Source organism: Camellia sinensis, chromosome 2, assembly GCF_055761805.1.
Source record: "Camellia sinensis isolate YWXY chromosome 2, ASM5576180v1, whole genome shotgun sequence".
Classification (NCBI taxonomy): Eukaryota; Viridiplantae; Streptophyta; class Magnoliopsida; order Ericales; family Theaceae; genus Camellia; species Camellia sinensis.
In genome coordinates, this window is record NC_138962.1 from 135,001,563 (window position 1) to 135,013,642 (window position 12,080).

Below are 12,080 nucleotides of genomic sequence, written 5' to 3' on the forward strand. Positions count from 1 at the left end.
GGGTGAAATAAGTTTGAGGGACCAAACTTCCTAACGGGAGGAAGACTGTGATACCCCTGCTCCGTAATGCGTTAATTGGCCCTTAATATGAATTTGATTATATGTTTGATATGAATTGGTGTGCCATTATGTGATATATGTGATTCTAGAATTCTATCTGTCCACCGTAGGAATATCTGTTTGAATAATCTGCTTTGGAATTAAATTGAGGGCCTTATCGGCCACAGAACTCGAAATTGATTACGCCATTATGGTTGGCATAATTTTTAGAGCCTACGGTGAAATTTAATTGAAAATTGATTCTGGTCAATTTAAAGTGATTAAATTGATAAATTAAGTACCCCATTATTTTATATTAAAATATTTGTTAGTGGGGCTTGTTGTATATTTGCATTGCACTCTCCTTTAGCTCTCTTAAAACTCAAAATCTGAGTTAGACAATTGAGAGTGAGAGAGAGGCCGGCTATAGAGAGAGAAAGGAAGAGACTTGAGCAATTTTTGGCCCTAGCTTGGGAATTTGAAGATTTAAGTCAAGAATTGACTAGAGTTTGGAAGATTAAAGCTCCTAGGTGAGTTACCAACCCCTAACTCATGAATTTGAGTTGTAATTTCGTGAATTGAAGATTAATTTGTGATCTAGACCATGAAAGGAGTTGGGTTTTGATGAATTTGAAGACTATATATGCATGCATGTATGTATTTTTTTGAATTTGCATATTTGAGCTGGAATTACATGACCCATGTTGCAATCTTGGTTGAAATCCATGTATTTGACCATCTTTTCATCATGTGAGACGAGAATGAAGGTTATATGTCGCATGCATGTACAACCCATGGAAGTAGAAGCTTTGAATGCATGAAATGGTTACATTGGTAATGAGTTGGTGGAAAATGAGCCATGCATGTAGATAAATTATGAAATTGAGCTTCAATATGTTGTAATTCTATGTTTGTACCATGTTAGTACATGATTATGTGAAGTTTGGACCGAAATCATGCATTTAGAGCCTTTGAATGTCGAGATGAGGCTCAAGAACTCGATCTGGAAAACCCAGATTTTCGATGTCCACTCGAGCGGGTGAAGTGCCGCTCGAGCGGATAAATCGAGCTCCCAGCACTTTCTGCAGACATGGTTCCCGCTCGAGCGGGGAAGTTGACGCTCGAACGGGGAGCTATGTAGGCAGGCAGTCCGCTCGAGCGGTCGAGTTCACACTCGAGCTGGAATAGAAGGCAACCAGTACTTTTGCAGGCCTATAGGGTCCGCTCGAGCGGGGAAGTCCACGCTCGAGCGGGGACCCTGTTTTCTGAAATTTTGTTCATGCGTTCTGTGTTTCATTTTCCGTTCTCTTTCACTTATAAGCACTCTTAGGCATGTGTTAAGCATCGTAAATGAGTTAATGAGATAATAATAAAGCCTAAAGAGGAAGATGTGAATTAAAGAACGGATTGAACTGTTAATGACCCTTTTGTGCTCATGAAACGTGTAGGGTCAAGCTCCAGGGCAAATCCACAAGCCGATCACTGTGAGTAATATCGATATTTGAATGCTTGTGAATGTCCAATTGTTTATTCCCTTATAAGCTTTATGAGTTGCTAATTGGGATTGGGGACAAAAGTTTGAAATGAACGAATGAATGGACCGAAGGTCGTTTCGATATGAGTAAATGGACCTAAGATCGTTTTGATAGAAATAAATGGACCTAAGGTTGTTTTGAAATGAATGAGTGGGCCGAAGGCCGTTTTGACATGAATGAATGGGCCGAAGGCCGTTTTGACGTAAGCGAATAGACCGAAGGTCGTTTGAACAGAAATGAATGGACCAAAGGTCATTTCGATAGAAATGAATGGGCCGAAGGCCGTTTCGACATAAATGATTGGGCCGAAGGCCGTTTCGACATGAATGATTGGGCCAAAGGCCGTTTCGACCTGAATGACTGGGCCGAAGGCCGTTTTGACACAAATGATTGGGCTGAAGGCCGTTTTGACACAAATGAATGGACCGAAGGTCGTTTTGGCACAAATGAATTGACCGAAGGTCATTTTGACATAAATGAATCGACCAAAGGTCGTTTTGACAAGACATGAATGAATGGGCCAGAGGTCATTTCGACACGAAAGTGTAAATAGGCCTAAGGGCCAGTTTGACACGAGTAATAGTTTGACAATGAAACGAATGAATTGGGCCCGAGGCCGTATGATGTGTTTGGAACCTCAGTTGCTTAACTTACATGTGTCTATATATGTATATACTAGTTAAAATGTAAATTGGGCCCAAGGCCGTTTGATGTACATTGTTCCAAGTCAGCCCTTGTGTCTCACGCATGAGACCCGTCTTCGCCCTTTTGTCATGTATTTACATTTTGTCAGGTTGGCGAAGTTCCGAATGCGTCTGTACGTAGTTTTGCTTGGCTGACTTAGATTTGAATGATCCTGTCTGTACAGTACTTATGTTACTATACTTTCTGTTGTGAGTTATTAACACATGTATGTCTGGAATGTTATGATGTGCATATAAGCACGGCTCTATGGACAAAGTTTTAAATTTGCTTCCGTTTGGCCCCTTTTACTCTGATGAGTTTTGTCTTATTTGGTTTGAGGCCGTAGGTAATCTGGTGATTACTGGCCGGTTATGGCCTTAACCGAGAGGGGCGGGTTCGGGTCGTGACATGTAGTTACCACTGGCGGAGCATGGATGGATGACTTCCCAAAGACGATTGCCACTCCCTTCTCGTGAGGGTATTTTAGCATTTGGTGGACGGTAGAGGAGACAGCTTTCACCTGGTGCAACCAAGGTCTCCCTAGCAGTAGATTGAAAGTGGCCAGAACATCTAGGACATGAAACCCAATATCCTGTTGAGCTTGGCCCACTTGAACTCTGATCTGTACCATACCCATAACCTCTCTGCTCGTGTTGTCATACGCCCGAATCAGCTGGGCTGTAGGCATGAAAACTGCTGGATTCAGGCCGATGGCATAAGCTGTGCGGGAAGGACATACATAAATAGCTGACCCGGTGTTGACCAGTATCATTGGTACCCACTTTTCTTTGCACTCCACTAATATGTACAGAGGTCTGTTGTGTGTTGAGCCTTCTGGCGGCAGTTCTTTGTCTAAGAAGGTTAGAGTTGGCACAGTGCCTCCTGGGAAGACCAACCCCACAAGCTGTTCAAGAGTCGTATCAATGGATAATCTGGCCCTATTCATTGCTAATAGTACAGCCCGTCGATGCACCCGAAAAACCATGAGCAGACCCCAGATTGAAATATCGGCTTGAATTTTCTTTAACTGTTTCAGCACCACCTCTTCTTCCAACTGCTTCTCCTTCTGCTTCTCAACCTCATTATCTTTCTTGGAGGATTCAGCGTGGTCCAAGTGTGGTGGCTTGAAATATCGCCCACTTCTCGTCATGTGGTCAATCTCTTCAATGTACCAGGTATCGTCTGGTAGGTCTTCACCTCAATCTTCATCAGTGTGAGCCAAAAGTAGATCATCATCCTCCCACCATACACCTCCGGCAACTGACAAACAGTTGTTTGGCTCTGTTTTGATCATTTTCTCATCACAAGCATCCCTTGCAAGGAGTTGAGCTGTTCCAGCTTTTCGGTTGTTTTCACCTCTTTCTTGTTCAAACTGCTTCAACGTAGTTTCTTGCTTTGTATTCACGGTACTAACAATGCGCAGTTCCTGAGTTGATTATTCCACACCGGTATTCTCCAATAGTTTCCCCTTACCCTCGACCATTCCGGCCATTGCAGCAGTTCTTGCTCCCTGTTCCTCTAGCTGAGTTTCAGTTTCTTCCTCTTTGTCAGGCTCATCATTAAGCCATCCAGAGTTGTCTATTGACCCATTTAGATCAAAGCAGTCAATCTGCACATCTCCTTGATCTTGCTGGTCAAAGAATTGCTGATTCTCTGAGTCCTCCTCTAGCTCCACTAAATCATTCAGTCCCTGACTTGGGCCATCCTCTCTAACCACGTTGACCTCCACTATTGTCAGCAATACTATTTCTGGTTTGGCTTGATCAGTCGGCACAATGTAACAGCACGGGTCATATACCCCCTCAGATAAGTCCTCAAAGCTCTCAGGCAATGGATTGATATTCTTCTCCAAGGCTAACCTCCCTCCTTCTGCCATTGTCACCACCACGAGTTCAGGTTGAAGTGTGGACGTGTCCATTATGCACAAGTCTGTGCTTTCAGGGATGAACAACGTCGGTTTGGGTAGGTGGGAAGGAGTAATATATATGCTGGGGTCATAGGGGATGACCAGTGTATGTATTAGGTTTAGGTTCCTGGGTGGAGGAACTTAATTGTGGGCCGGGAGAGGGTTGGTGGTTACATTTGGCTTTTGGGGTGGTGCTATCACCTTGTTGTAGACGTCCCTGAACGTCCCGGGGAAAAATCCCATTCCGTTCATTTGGGCTTACTACAGTTCAGACTCAAATGTCACGGTTCTTATTCTGATCTCGCAAGGTGCAATGCAAGACTAATAAATCACCAAAGAGTCCAAATCCGGCAAATCGTTTTGAAAAATTGATTTTTAAGAAAGAAGTGCCAAACATGGACTGCTTTGCCAGATACAGAGTCGCCACCTAAATATTTTATTTTTTTTTAGAGAAATTTAGGAAACCCTGACTCGTTGCCTAAGGCCACATGTCCGTCATCACCAAAGTTTCCTCAGCTCGGGAACTTGGGTAGGATTGGGGAAGGTCAGCTATGAGCACCCCCGCTCGCCCGATCAAAGATCGGCCACTACTAAACATGATATCTCGTTTTAGAAAACACGTGCGTTCATATTTCGGTTAATTAGCTAGAATTACTATGTGATGTGCACAACACACAAGTATAGACCAGATCGCCTAATTTGGAACAAAGCATTGCATATCCGTTCGTTTGAAGTTTGCTACTCACAAATAGGCTAAAACCCGAATTTCAATGAATTGTTCCAATTCAAGCAATCCAACCTTCACTCACAGGCATTCAGGTAGTTATATCACATAAGCAAATAGCCTCATGGCCAGCATGCTATCATGGCAACACTTGCACGCATGCATTATGCTAAAACATAAACGCTTACCTAGTACTCCGAGCCAAAACAATAGCTAGTTAGTAATCAAATGCATGATCCTAGCTCATGTTAAGATGGTTAATGCAACACATGCACAATGCAACTAGAATAGGCTTGGCTAATCTAGGAATGGCATGTGGAATGCGACAACTCAATACACATATTCAAGTTGGAATTGAAAGACTATGCAATTAGTATGATGCGCCGAGCCCGGTGCGTGCAATACGAATGAATGTATGCAAACATGCTATCATAAGTATGCTAATTGAAACATGGCCTAAAACTAACAAACAAAAGCACGTAAGTAAAAGGGAGAAAGAAATGGAGGTTGGAAGACATGCATACACGCACGCACACTTATTACAAAATTGGCCCTCTCGACGGAGGGTCCGAATAAATAATACAAACCCGAATGATTAATCAACTACCCTAGCTAATTAATTTTTACAAACCCTTAATTAATTAACAAATTAATTACAAAAGGAGGCCGTCGCAGCTCCACCTCGGAATGATTGAATGATGCATGCTCGATCGCCTTGCTCGGAAACCCGTTGCCATGCCACATGTTGCCTCTGTTTGCACTATTTTGCTCCTCTGAAAACTGCACAAATCCCAAGGATGCTTCTGAACCATTCCCTAAGTACTGTGGTATGCACCGGCCAAGGGATAGGACCACCGGCCATCAAAAAATGGTTATTGTAGACACCCCATTTTTGAACGAACTTAAGACTCAGACGTCACCGATTGAGCGCTTTGTGATGTTGCATAATGTGCTCGTTCAGAAGTTTCAGAGTCGCGGCCGTGAGCCCTGCCTCCAGACTTCCGAACCCTCTTTTGTGCCTTGCCTCGGTTTGCGAACCAGACTCGGTTTTCTCTTTTTCTTTTCCCGAGGGGGGGGAGAGGTCCCGTAGACCATCTCTCAGTGGCCGTAGGCTACATTTTGTGGCCGCAGGCCATTTTGCCCATTTCGGAGTCCGGTTTCCGATTTTTCGGGACCGTTGGCCGTGTGCCTCGGTTCAGGACCACCTAACCATCTCAGTTTGTTCTGATTTTTGGCATGCTTCCTTTTTACTCCCTTTTGAGGGACACTGGGGTCTGAGAAACCCACTTCGTGGCCGAACGCCACTTTCGGTGCTTGACAGCCCATTTTCGGGACCCCGAACTGCGTGTTTTGGCCCCCGAGCATTTGTTTTGCATCGGTTTTCGTTCATTTTTGGCAGGTGCCTCTGTTTCATCACCAGGAAGGTCACTAGAGGGTGGGAGGCCAGCAATTATCTTGGCAACCAGTTATATTCCATTTTTTCCCTCCGGCGCCCGTTTTTCTCACTTCCGAGCCAATGTTGAACACCTTGGGGCCACTTTCTTCAACCCCAAACTACATATTTGTGTTGTACACACATGGGAGGACCCTAAAAGTTTATGGACGGCTAGAAATTCCATTTGACCCTTTTGAACCCCTCCTAAAAATGGCTTCTTCTCTCTCCTGTTTTAGAGTTTCCAAATTCGAACCACAGGGTTGTGATGAGGGGACCTGGGAGGCCACCTTTTTGTGGTGGTCGGCCACTAAGTGAACTTGACCATTTTGACCCCTAGCCGGCCGCCTAGGGGGGGTGGCCGGCCGGCCACCTGCAACTCCAAAAGGTGGCCGGCCATAATCTTTACACTGTGGACTTTACAGCTGTATAGCTGTTTCCCCCAGAAAATATCTGTATCCAGGGGATATTTTGTGGGGGAAGGCCTTGGTCCTTTTCCCCCACCCTTTCCTTCCATGCTCCCCCTCCTTTTGGTCCTTATAACCAGCTGCAAACATTGGTGATAGAGGTTAGAAAAAAATCACCTTCAAGGTTGCATACAAAAATCCCACTCCATCTCTCTCATTTCCTTGAAAACCTCCAAGTCCAACACCACCATTTCTTCTACACCACCAATCCCCACCCTTCCATCCTCCATTCCAGAAGTTTGAAGGTGTTCTCCAAGGCCTAAGGGTGCTGCAAACTCAAGTCAAGAAGCATCCAAGACTTGTCTTCAAAGGTAAGTCCTATTTCCTCTCTTTTGAGCTTAATTTTGCAACATTTCTTAGCCATACATGCTTATTGATTTGAGCTCCGACCAAAACTGAAAAGGTCATTTTTTTGAGCTCATTTTCTTGTTTCATTAAGGGCTCAACCCAGTTTGAGCCCCCCATCTTGCACTTGCTTCAATATCTTCCTTGAATGCTATTTTCTTGCATGCTTTGGCAGCCCATTATGCTTCCATTTTAGGGCATTTTACAGAACTAAAAGTAGGCTTATTTTGAGCACCTCTTCAACATTGAAGAAGGGCTCAACACTGTTTGGGACCTCCATGCTATACTTGCCTTTATATCCCTCTTTGGTCCCCTTTTTTTTGCATGTTTTGGTAGCCTATTATGCTTCGGTTTTTGGCCTTTTTACAGTACTAAAAATAGTTTTATTTTGGCCCATTCTCCATGTTTTATTAAGGGTCTTTGGCTTTTTGATGAATATTTTGTATACTTTGTGTTATAGCCACTTTTGAGCCTCATTTTGCATTACATTTATAGCATATTTGTATACTGTTTTGGGGTTTTTACAGTTCTGTAAATATGCATATTTTTGGTCCCTCTTCAATGTTGTAGAAGGGAATTTTTCAGTTTGGGCTTTGCATATACCATTTGCCTCTTTGGCCACCTTTTGGCCCTTTTTCTTGCATAAGAGCTTAGCCATATCTATGTTTGTTTTTAGGGTTTTTACAGTTCTGTAAAGTGGCTTATTTTGGGCCCCTCTTCAATGTTGTTGAAGGGCCCTAACCTATTTGGAGTTAGCAGCTGTGAGTTGCTTCATAATCTCATGTTTAGGGCCATTTTTGCCTGCCATTGTTGCCCTATCTTTGCTTGCTGTTTGGCCATGCTTTGAACTGGAAAAATTCTTATTTTGGAGCTGCCTTGCTTCTATCTTTTCATCTCATATACCAATTATGGATGCTTTGTATAGCTGTAAGCCATTTCATGTACTTAATCTTGCATTTCGGGAGAAATTCCATGCATCGGGTGTGCTTTCGCCTCGTTTCGGGGATTTTTTTCCCCACATTTCAGTTCTGAAATTCCATTAGCATGTTTGCATGCCATTTTAGCCCCATTGCATTGCATATGCCATTGCCTCGGTTTGCGTGCCCGCGTGCACGCATTTCGAGGCACTTCATTTTCATCCATCGGCCTCTTATGTGAGTGCAGCTGAGGCTCTCTCATGTTAGTATAAGTCCATGTTGCATTCTATATGCCATTTTAGCCCCATTGCATTGCGTATGTCATTGCCACGGTTTGCGTGCCCGTGTGCACGCATTTCGAGGCACTTCATCTTCATCCATCGGCCTCTTATCTGAGTGTGGCTGAGGGTCTCTCATGTTAGTATAAGTCCATGTTGCATTCTATATGCCATTTCTATGCCGTTGCATTGCATATGCCATTGCCTCGGTTTGCGTGCCCGTGTGCACGCATTTCGAGGCACTTCATTTTCATCCATCGGCCTCTTATGTGAGTGTGGCTGAGGCTCTCTCATGTTAGTGTAAGCCCATATCATATTTCCATGTCATTTGCATTTTATATGTCATTTTCTCAGTTTGCGTGCCCGTGTGCACGCACTTCGAGGCATCTCATTTTCATAGCGTTGTGCATACTAGGTTGTATCTTAGTTGCATTTCATGCATGTCATGCATATTGCATCATGTTCGGGATAGGAGTTAGCCCGGGCACGGGAAACGAGGCACATTCCGTACTCCGAGTGACGGAATGTGTCTCAATTCCCCAGTCACCGACACTCCGGATCATCCATGATGGAGTTAGGTTTTATTATGTTTTCATGTGCATTCATCCTATATTGAATTGTGCAATTCGACTCCTCGGCCATCATGCCTCGGTATGCGTGATTGGTGGCACGAGGATCGAGGCATGCATATATCTGTGAAAATACATTGCTATACCCCTTTCCTGCTCTCTGTTGCAGCAAAATGAAGAATCAACAATTTTTCGGGACTTGGCACGCGTTTCAAGAATAACTGCTAAACAGAGACTAAATGGGGCATCCCGGTGGATTTCCGCGCAAGGCAGCCCAGGCATACATCATTCATTAGAAGCAAGGCAGTCCCTGGCTCGCATGCCAGTTTTACAGTTTTTCTTAGTTAATTTGTTAATTAATTAAGAATTTGTATATTATCTGGACTGTAATATTTGGACTGTAATATTCTTTTATTTGGGACTGTATATTTATTCGGACCCTCTGCGCGAGGGCACAACTGTAATAAGTGTGCGTGTGTGTGTTGTATGTCTTCCAACCCCACGTCTTTCTCCCTTTTATTTACCAGTTATGATGGTTAGATTAGGGCATATTTCAATTAGCATACAGTATGATAGCATGTTTGCATTCATTCATCTGTTTTGCATGCACCGGGCTCGTCGCATCATACTAACTGCATTGTACTTTCAATTCCAAATTGAATACATGTTAGTTGTAGCATTTCATATGCCATGTTTAGAATAGCCGAGCCTGCTATAGTTGCATTTTGCATGTGTTGCATTAGGCATTTATGTATAGTTAAGATCATGCATGGATTTCTAACTTAGCTTCTGTTTTGGCTTGGAGTACTCGGTAAGTTTTATGCTTTAGCATCCTTGCATGCGTGTGAGTGACTGCCATGAATAGCATGCTTACCATGAGGCTATGTGCTTATATGATATAACTGCCTAAATGCCTGTGGATGAAGGTTGGGTTACTTGGATTGGAATAAATCATCAACTGTTTGTTTTAAGCCCACTAGATAGTGGCAAAACCATCTTTTCTAAGCCCACCTGAGGGTGGCAAAATCTGCATTTTAAGCCTACTTGCGAGTAGCAAACCATCTTTCAAAAAAGCAAACATGAAATGCTTTGTTCCAATTCAGGCGACCCAGTCTATACTTGTATGCTGTTCGCATCACATAGTAACCTAGGCTAATAACCGGAATAAGAATACACAAAGTTTTCAAAAATAGATATCACGGTTAGTAGAGGACGATCTTTGATCGGGCGAGCGGGGGTGCTCACGAAGTTACCTTCCCCAATCGTACCCAAGTTCCCAAGCCGAGGCAACTTTGGTGATGACGGACACGTGGCCTTTGGCACCGAGTCAGGGTTTCCTAAATTTCCCATTAAAAAAACATTTAGGTGGCGACTCTGTATCTGGCAAAACAGTCCATGTTTGGCACTTCTTTCAAAATCTGTTTTTCTCAAAATGATTTGCCGGATTTGGACTCTTTAGTTCAGACTTAGAACCGTGACAAATTTGAGAGTCCTGAGCTGTAGTGACCCCAATATGAACAGAACGGGAGCTCGTTCCTCCCGAGGCGTTCCGGGGACGTCTACAGTTTCTGGCGACTCTGTTGGGGATTTAGAGAACTTGACTCGAACTCATGATATCTGTTTTTGACTACACTTGTGTGTTTCTTTGCATTACATTTGCATTGGTGCGCCTAGGACACCGTGTTTGCCATCTGCTATTCCTGAGCGGTTTGCCGGAGGCTTGTCTTGTCAAGGCATGACCATAAGGCTGACTGGTTGTGGGCTCTGCCAGTATGGGAACACAAACCCCGGTTTTACCGGGGCACCCTCTTTGACCATTCGACCTAGTGCATATTCGGATCCATAGTGACCATTCCAAACTAGGACAGGTTGCTTACCCGTTTATAGGTTGTTTGAAACCGCTGCGTGCGTAGTGAAACCCTAGCTCCTGACAAAATAGGACAGGGAAACCCTACCCCAACATAGGGGTGTTTTGGCTCTCACTAATCTGTTATGTGCTTTAGAGTGCGTCTCTACAGGAATGCATGTATCAGTTTGCAAGTCTGGGCATCAGGCCTGCGGGCATTACCATCAGTATCTGGGAATCAGTTTTACCTGAGGGTATCAGTTTGCAGGGGCGAAAATTTGGGCAGAATTCAGTAGAGAGCACACTCATTCAACTACGCTCAAATCTGTTCTAGGAAATCAGGCTGAGATGCTGCATGTTTTCCCTTTTGCCAGGTAGTCTTGGAACCATAGCTTCAGAAGGCTCCGATATCCCCCGGGTACTTCGGATCCGTGTTGATAAAATTTCTCAGGTCGGAAATTCAATTCAAGGGCAAATCAGTGTTTCTTCGCTGAGGTAAGGCAAAGGAGGGCCAGATAAGGTTCACTTTGTTCATCTGATCCGACAGTCACCAGTCACATCATCAGCAGACTCGTGATGACGCAAAATTCGGAAGAAATTATGGTTATGGCAGCCGCATCAGACCAAGGAATCACATTGCGGGGTGATACCGATGTTGGAGTGCCACACCCACCCAGGTTACTTGCCGCACATCCGATCTGGGAACCCCAGTTATTTCAAACCCGTGAACCCACTACTTCTGAGCTAAAGAGAATGATCGAAGACCTTCAAAGAACTGTGATAGATCAGCTTCTAGGACATTGGCTCCATCATCGACCACAACACATGCCAGGAGTTTCACGACCAAAAGCTCCCCAATCTTGGGACGGGCTGCATTTGAAGAAGGCCGATCCCTTGACCAAGTGGGGGGAAGTGGTGAAAACAAGATAGGGACAGACATGGATCCCCATGAACATCTTCTGTTGTCTGTTGAGGCTTTGAAAGCCGAGGGACTGAACAAAGAGCAAGTGCTCGCGATTGTTGCAAAAACTGTGGACGACACTTTTGCCACTCAGAATGAGAGCATTTTGGATCAAGGGGCAAGCCGGGAGAAGGGTCGTTGTATCAGAAACGTTCCTTTCAGTTATAATCCTGCGCTCGGAAGAGATCAACAAACCAGGCCAGCACCTGCCAATCCCTTTACTGTTGCGTCCAGCAAAAATCCACAAACCTCGAAGTATCTACCCCGAGGTCAGAGAGTCTTCCATGCTCTCTATATGCCTTTGTCCAAAGCTCTCCAAATCCTTGTTGGACAAGGCCATCTCAAACCCCTTGAGCCTCGACCTCTCCCGAACCCTC